The following is an 8,375-nucleotide window of genomic DNA, read 5'->3' on the forward strand; positions in this document are numbered from 1 at the left end:
TCTTAAGTTATAGGTATAATTAGGTATTGTGTAATAAATTGATGCATTACCATTAATTAATATTATAATTCAAAAAATTAGATTTGGTAATAATAACATTGAATCTGATACTACATTATCCTTGATAGTCCCTCTGCCCAGTGCAGCAGTCTGGAATAAGAGAAGCGAGACATGAATTACAATGGAAGAATGGGGGCATGCGGTAAATTAAGTGGGTGCTTAGTTTCATTTTGACTTAATGGGTGGATTAATTAATGAGTGAGATTGGAAGATGGGGAAGGTAAGAAATAATAGCCAGCTGGCTACTATCATGCTAGTAAAAAGTTACCTAAATACAGCAGCGGCCGGTGCAGGTAAGCGTGGGTGAGCGGGGACCGTGCGGTGTGGGCTAGTCGACAGATAATGGGATAGGGAAAATTAAATAAATCCTATTCCGCCATCTGTTGACATCCCCTTCCACCACACTCCATCACCCTACCTTGCTTACCTGCACCGGCTGCTGCTGGCTAAATAGGTCAACATCCAGAGAGAGGTCAAGAGTTGAGAAAGGAATGGGAAACATTTAGCTCCTCGATGTATGTTGAAAAGGGGAAGCACAGTTGTAATGAAGGATCATCAGTAACTTGTCCATTTGAAACAAACAGATGGTTGATGTAAGTAATATTCGTCAGTAACTGAGAAGCTGTAGTTTATGCCCTGTTAACATCTAATATCCATTGCATAGATGGTCAAATTTTTAAAAAAACAGGTCAGAGGAGGTGCTGTAGTAAAACACAAAGGAAGACCACAGGATCCATTATTGGGTGCAGAGGAAAGTGAGAACAAAGATATAGACATCATATACTTGATGTTTCCAATGGTAAAGAGGCTGGAGTTGGAACTGGATGGCTCTTGCAACAGACACAGTGGAATGTCACAATATTGTGCAACAACTGGTGGGGGGCAGTCAGAGAAACTTCTAAAGTAAAATGCAATTTGGAGGAATAATTGCGATATACGAGGCATGCAGAGAAGCACATTGGAACTCTGGAAACTGCAATGTGAAGGCTAAGTTAATGTTGCTAATGTTAACTCACCGTATCTGTGTGAATGCAGGGTGTGCAAAGATAGCAATAATTTGAATGCTTACAATGAAGACGACACTCTCAGTGACGGACGGACACCGGTAGGTCCTGCACCGCAGATGAAACAAAATCGAGCCTGACTCTCGCCATATTGAGAGTCCACCTGTACGTCACTGCTGGGGCAATTAGGAGTTTCCAGAAGGTATATGTCATTCTAACATTTATCACACAGAACTACTGCCTAAGTCCATACTGAATGGTATGGTACCTGATGGAGACTTATTCACACCATCCCCATTTGAGTAGACGAGCATTTCGTGGTCCTGAAGCTATGCTGAGATCCTATGAACAATATATGGCATGAAACATGTTGACCCCACGCACTTGCCACACATAATTTAGAGCTAAAGAAGGTGTAATCTTATCTCTGCAGCCACGACTTTTCAGTCTTCTGTTCTAATATAGCGTAGGAACCCAGCTGGTAATTGGGGAGAGGAGTTGGCCTAACGGCTAAGGCGCTCAACCTCGGACCTGGGGATCTGGGATCGAGTCTCGGTAACAACGCCAAAACCTCCTGTGATTCTGGGCAAATCACTTAATCTCCCCATGCCTAAAAAACATGAAAGTGTAAAAACGTAACTTGTGCTATGTACCTGATTCGGGTCTAGTACGCGCTATATAAAACTCTACAACAAAAAAAATAATAATTATTGTGAGGGATTCTGACAGCTATTTTTAATCTAACACACTCTCTCCCATCTCTACTGTAGCATGGTTTGGGCCTCCTTTTGCGTGCATGTTCTGTTAGCATGGCTTATTAGAAGTTAAAACGCCATTTTACCTTTTGCTGCTTTTTGCACATGACACTGCATGGCTGTTTATGTAAGTTAGCCTTCACAAAGGTCTACACATGAGAAAAGGTTTGTTTTTTGACATCTCTAGACATACATCGTGCCCCTTGTCTGCACAGTGAGTGCTGAGGCGTCAAGGTTATCATAACATATGTGCCTGTTTATCATCATGTCCGTGTAACACATTCTAGACACAACATTTTGGCAGCTGCAAGCCAAGTAAAGATTCTGGCACATTTATCACAGCACACTTGCCATGATTTCATACACTTAGAAGATTCCAGGGATGCAGAGAGCCTTGCTGATCCAGATGTAATTTACACTTACTGAGCGGAAAGGTAATGGGGTCCTCCAAAACAAGTTCCTATATAGGGCGGGTGCTAGGCAGTGGTTTTTATAGTCTCAGCTGATGCTGTGTACCCGTTTGAGTTGTTTTACTCATGGGTTACATTTCCCGCGGTAGATGCTGGTACTGGTGTATTTCACTCTTATACCCCTGCTGATGCTCCTGCAGCGTATGCTTCATATCGGACAGTGGAAATTCTGATTTCTGCTTGGCAGCATGCAGTTTGGTTTAATGACGCCCTCCCACACGTTATAATAGTGGTCAGACAAGGGCAGTTGTCAATCCCAGGCGCTACTTAGCCTGTTTTAGCTGTTTACACCCCGTGTCCTTAGGCAGGTGCGTTAACAGCTCCGCAACTAAAACCCGTGTATGCCTCTGCAGTGTCAGTTATGAGGGGTCTGGTTCGTTACATAACCCGCAACCTCCTGGGTGGGGCCCCGGATGGTGCAGCGCATCCAGTTGGCGGGGGCAGGATGAAGCTTAGTCCTGTCATGGTTAAAGGGTGAAATGCCTTTTTGGCTTGCCTAGAAATTCGACCAACTGGAAGCAGTAGTCCTGTGGAGAAACACAGGATCCTCACGATTAGTTTGCAGAAAGACTTAGTGCCCAACGTAAATAAATGTACAACTTGGGGTGTGATTTTTGCAGCAGTCTATACTTCCTCGGTCGATACCGGTGTCCGCTCCCCCGTCTGATGGTCCATTGAAGGTGCTGCTCGCTATTATCCTTGACTTTTATCAGTTGATCCCAGAATGGTTCCGAATAAGAAGTCTTGATCCGGATAAAAGGTGGACCTGGCACCCTTACCAGGCTCAGAAATTCTACCTTCCCGGAAGAGGAGCATCCTTTGGACCCTGTTGACGTTTGAACTGAGATGTTGCACAAAGGTCCTATCGCTAAGCGTGTCGACGTGGACTGAAGCTCAGACATCTAACTTCTCCGAAACAAGAGCATTCTGTGAACCCCCTTTTTTATGCATGAATTGAGAGTTGACCTCAAGGTCCCATCGCCGAGCCCGTCATCTCGGATTAAAGCTCAGACTCTAGCGCCTCCGGCGAGGGATTGGAAGATTCGCCATCATCTACCGGGTTGCTGCTGTCCTTCCCCTGAAGAAATTATTGCGTATAGCTTATCTGTAGATTTGACCTACCCCTGATCTATGGCTCGTGCCCAGACCGTGGACTAAACATTTAATGTTGTTTTGTCCCCTACTCCGTGGTACATCATCGCCCTGAAGAAGGTGTGGCCTGTGTGGGTCCATACACCGAAACACGCATCGGCGTGGTTCGTGTTGGCGGCAGGATTGTCTATTTCATCACCAGTCCCCAATTCCTTTTCAACGCCTGCCCAAAACCCCTTTTTCTCTATGAATTTTTGTTATTTTGTCATTTGTGTGATGGTGTTCATGTACCAGTGGTTCTATGTATGCATGGATGTGTGGAAGATTGGTCGTATGTTAGTTACTAGAATAAATGGTTTGTGAGCGTGAGAATTGTACGGTGTCTGTGGGGCAATATCTGCAATATCCTTCATGGGTTGTTTAATCCTAATTGTTGTGTAATGAATTTATATGTATTTTAATGTTTGTAATATCAATCTATGAAATCTTGAAAATAAAAAAAATGAATCAATAAAAGATATATGTAAAGAATGACACGCTGTTTGGTTCTGAATGGCTGGCTGTTGCTCCTTTAATTCTATAGGATCCCTTTGTAGGACCATACCTAAATATTTCTGGCAGGGTTCTGTTTTCTGTTCTGACTGCGGTAAGTTTCCAAGTCTCTAATGCCTTGCGCGATGTCCCCGACGGCGACAAACCCTGTCAATTACAGAAAATTATTATGGTGGCTTATAAGACCGTGGGCCGTAATAGTTTGGGTGTTAAGCCTTTCGCTAAGAAAGAAAAACAGCAGCAGACACAACAAGCGTTATCTGATAAAGATGACCGCCCAAAAGTTCAGAAACAAAATTGGATTAAGAACAAAAAACAGGGGAAACAGCCACAGAAACAGGGGTCCTGTCCTGCTTCGCCTACACCTGCCACTGCTGAGTGTACGTATGAGTTGCGCGACCGCAGTACTATTAAGTCACCTGATGGATTTCAGGTTACTGAACAACGTTCTCCTTGCTCTTTGCAGGAAACATCGGCAACCGCCACCGGTGGAGGAGGCGGCGGCAGAGGTCAAGGTGCCCAACAGAGCAGTGAGCAGCCTCGCAAGGCTGACGGAAAAGGCAAGCAGGACGAGACACCGCGTCAAAGGCCCCAGTTTCAGATATGCCACAGATAGTGAGAATGCAGCTTCGCAATCTGACATTGGCGCTGATGCTGCTGGACAGCGCGGCGGAGATTACTATCATTCGAGAGGCGTTGCGTCCACTACTGAAGGTGACAGCGACTGACACCTTGGTTGTAGTTGAGACAGCTGACACTAGAGTGTCTCCCCCCTGACAAGCTTTATGAAATTGTCCTAATAATTGAAGGTGACATAGAACGTACCATAAAAGTTTTTTGGGGGGAAAATCTAACAACTACCTATGATATTTTGTTGGCGGAGGTCGACTAGCCCCCACCCTTTGTCTTAGCTGCTCCGCAAGGGGAGGAGGTGATCCTCCCTGCTTTCACGCACACAGTGCCGAAGGAGCAGGCTCTGCAGTTTGCAGAAGATTGGGCTAAGGCGCTTGTGCCGGCGTTATACCGTACTCACTGTGGATGGGACAAATGTTCCCCTTGACATGAGATTCCCTTGCGGTTGATGACACAGCCTCAACCCCAATACCCAATGCGACGTGAAGCAAAAGCATAAATTGTAGAAATCCTTGAACAATTGGAATATCAAGGTGTGATTGAAACGTGTGTGTTTCCGATGAAATACCCACTTTTTACTGTGACCAAGCCAGATGGCTCGTACCGTTTGGTATTGGATTACCACCACTTAAACTCACATTGTTGTACGTGTGCGGTGCAGAATACTCACAGTTCTGCTCTTGTGGATAGTCTTGTGCGTAAAAGGTTTAAAACCACATTTGACATATCCCCTCTTAGTAGTCAATGGACAGATTTTACCAGTGGTGGCAAACTGCATAAATTCCTTAGTTTGGCTATGGGCTATAAGAATAGTCCAGGCGTTTTTGTCGCCCGCATTGTCTCTCTCCTGGAGAGACTCAACGCATATGCCTGTTCGAATGTGGATGACATTTATCTTACAGACGACAAATTATGGCTGCATCTGTGTCATGTTGACCGCTTAATTTGCCATTTTGCGGACATAGGCTATAAATTTAACTTCGCAAAAACACACATTGCAGAGTACACAGTGTTGTTCCTGGGCTACGAACTCAAAAATGAAGGTCGAGGTTTAGCTCCTCACTTCTTGGAGAAATGCGCATTTTTGCGAGCTCCCACAACACTGAAGAAGCTACAATCTTTACTGGGCTTTCTGAATTTTGGTCATATCTATTTTCTGGAATATGCCCAGCGTATCAAACCGCTTTATGCGTTGATACAACCTACTTTTTCCAAATCGTGCTGGCTGCCAGAACATTCAGCCATCTTGCAATTTTTGCAGGCTGTTCTTTTAGAATTTAAATTCTTGTTGACTCGTGATAACCACACCAACCTGGTGATAAGAATCGTGCCGGGGCGGTGGGTTTCCAATACCTCACTTTTAACGAGGGTAACACAGTCCCTATCGCTTACAAGTCACACTTGTACAGTTCGGCTCAGTTGCAGTTTTTCACTGTGGAAAAAGTTTTGACAGAGCAGTGCAAATGGCAATAGTTAAGGAACGTGCACTGTCGAAGGGAAAACGCATTTTGGTTGTTACTCCGTATCCTGCCTTAGAGGCAGTAATGAAAGCCAGTGTACCGAATTCCAAAGCTTTGCACCCTCAGTGGATACAATGGGCCACGTCCTTAACATCTCCGGATGTCACATTCATTTTTGATTCCTCACTGCAGACTCAAGAGTACTTGCAGTATGAATTTGTTCATCCTGCTTCTCTGACTATGCGCCCACTTGAGGATTACCGTTGTATCATATACACTGATGGCAGTTTCCAAGCGGCTACGGGTTCAAAGCATGCACATTCTTCGGCCTGCGCATTTGTGGTTGTTACTATGGTGGATGGTAAAATCAAGTCTGATTTTTTTTTTTTGTAAAAACAATTTTTATTGGTAGTCAAGTTCGAAATTAGTACAGTACAAAGGAGAAAACAATATGGTTTTAGCCGACAAGTCAGGATAAAACTACAGTTCCGACAAGACACCTTTTATATAGAACATTCCCCCAAACCGATCCCTCCCTGTGTCCCACCCCCCTAGTCAGTGTGCCGTAGTCTTCTCTCTCAATCATCCAAGTGCTAACATAGTAATTTCCTCAGTAGGAACCGTAGTAAAAGGTAAGTAGCGCATATCAATGGGGAATCGGACCTCTCAGATCCTCTATCGTTACTTGTAAGTAGTGTGTGCCTCGCTGGAAGTGAGGTGCTCCTCAAAACAGTGCCCCTACCGGGGCGTCCCCCCTCGTCCTCGCTCAGTTCGCTCTCAGGCTGCTGGAGCGCAACAACCAGGGCCTCCCACGCTCTAGCCACCTCCAATGCCTTGTCATTATCTAGGCTCCTGGCCTGTCGCAGCCGCAAAGCACTCTCCGCTTTCGCCCACCGCTCCAAAGTGGTCTTCCAACGCAAGTAGCTGGGTCCCTGGCTAGATTTCCAGTGCATGGTGATCTCTCGTTTGGCTAGTATCAAGCCCAAATCGTAAAATTTACTGGTAACGCGAGTACGGGGGGTGTGAGGGAACCATAATAATAGGCAGGTGCCCATTTCGGCATCGATCTGCCGGTCCGTGACAGCATTCAGGCAGGCCATCACCGCCTCCCAGTAACCAGCCAACGTACTGCAGGTCCAAAACATGTGCGCGAAGTCCGCTTCCGTTGCCCTACATCTAGGACAGAGCGATGATGCACCTTCGAAATATTGCGAAATCTTAACTGGTGTTAGGTATGCTCGGTGTAGGGTGAAAAACTGGATCAACTGGAACCTGGCGTTCCTAGTGCCCTTCCATGCCCGCCGCAATAGCTGCGGCCATGTCGATTCAGGGATTGGTCGCCCGAGTTCCCCTTCCCACTTGGCTCTCAGTCCATCCAGGGGCCGCAGGGTGGCAGTCGACAACCTCCGGTAAAGGCAGGTGACGGCCTTGTAAGTGCCAGCAGCCATGACCACATATTGACAGCACTCTGAGGTCAGCGGTTCGGCGAGCCCGCTCTTCCAGTGTCGGCGAATACCGGCCACTAACGAGGCATGTAGCAGATAGTCACCTCTCGGGAGATCGTAAGTGTCCCGCAACTCTTGAAACGTGAGCAGTGACCCATCCTTGTAAAGATCGCCGATCATCTGCAAGCCAAGCTCCTCCCATGTCGCCAGTGCCGACCAGTCGCCGCCGTGTGGAAAGGCCGTGCTCATCCCTAGTGGGATCTCAGGGGCATAAGGGCGAGTGGCACCGGAGCGCCTGTGGCAACGAAGCCAGCAGCTACGAATGGTACGTTCCTCCATTGTGAGCTGGGCGAGGTCCAGTTTCTGGCCCAGGACTATAAAGGAGATGACGTGTCTCGGGAATAGTCTGCCCGCTACTCCCTCTGGACCTCGGAATTCCAAGGCCAATGCCTGGGTGAGCCACTGCAGTTGCGCCGCCAGGTAGTACCATTCAAAGTCCGGGGCCGCAAGTCCCCCGTCTGCCCTGGGGCGCATCAACGTGGCCAGTGCATCTCGCCGTCTGCCCGACCCCCAGATGAACCCAGAAGTTAGGGAGCGGAGTCTGTTAAAAACCGACGCAGGGATCTAGATCGGCAGAGTGCGAAACAGATATAGCAATCGGGGAAGTGCTACCATCTTCAGTAACGCCACTCGTCCCGCGACCGAAAGCGGTAGCGTCCACCAGAATCCCATGCAGCCCTGCAAGCTCCAAATTGCCCTGTTGATGTTACCCTCTAGGAGGGCCAACGGCGAATGATAGATGTGCGTACCCAGATAAGGGAGGCAATGGTATTCCCATCGTAATTCGCCCTCCGGTTGGGAGTCATCCGCCCCCGGTGCCAGCGGGAAGAGGCAAGACTTCCCC

The sequence above is a fragment of the Lissotriton helveticus genome, chromosome 4_1 (genome assembly GCF_964261635.1).
Source record: "Lissotriton helveticus chromosome 4_1, aLisHel1.1, whole genome shotgun sequence".
Taxonomy (NCBI): domain Eukaryota; kingdom Metazoa; phylum Chordata; class Amphibia; order Caudata; family Salamandridae; genus Lissotriton; species Lissotriton helveticus.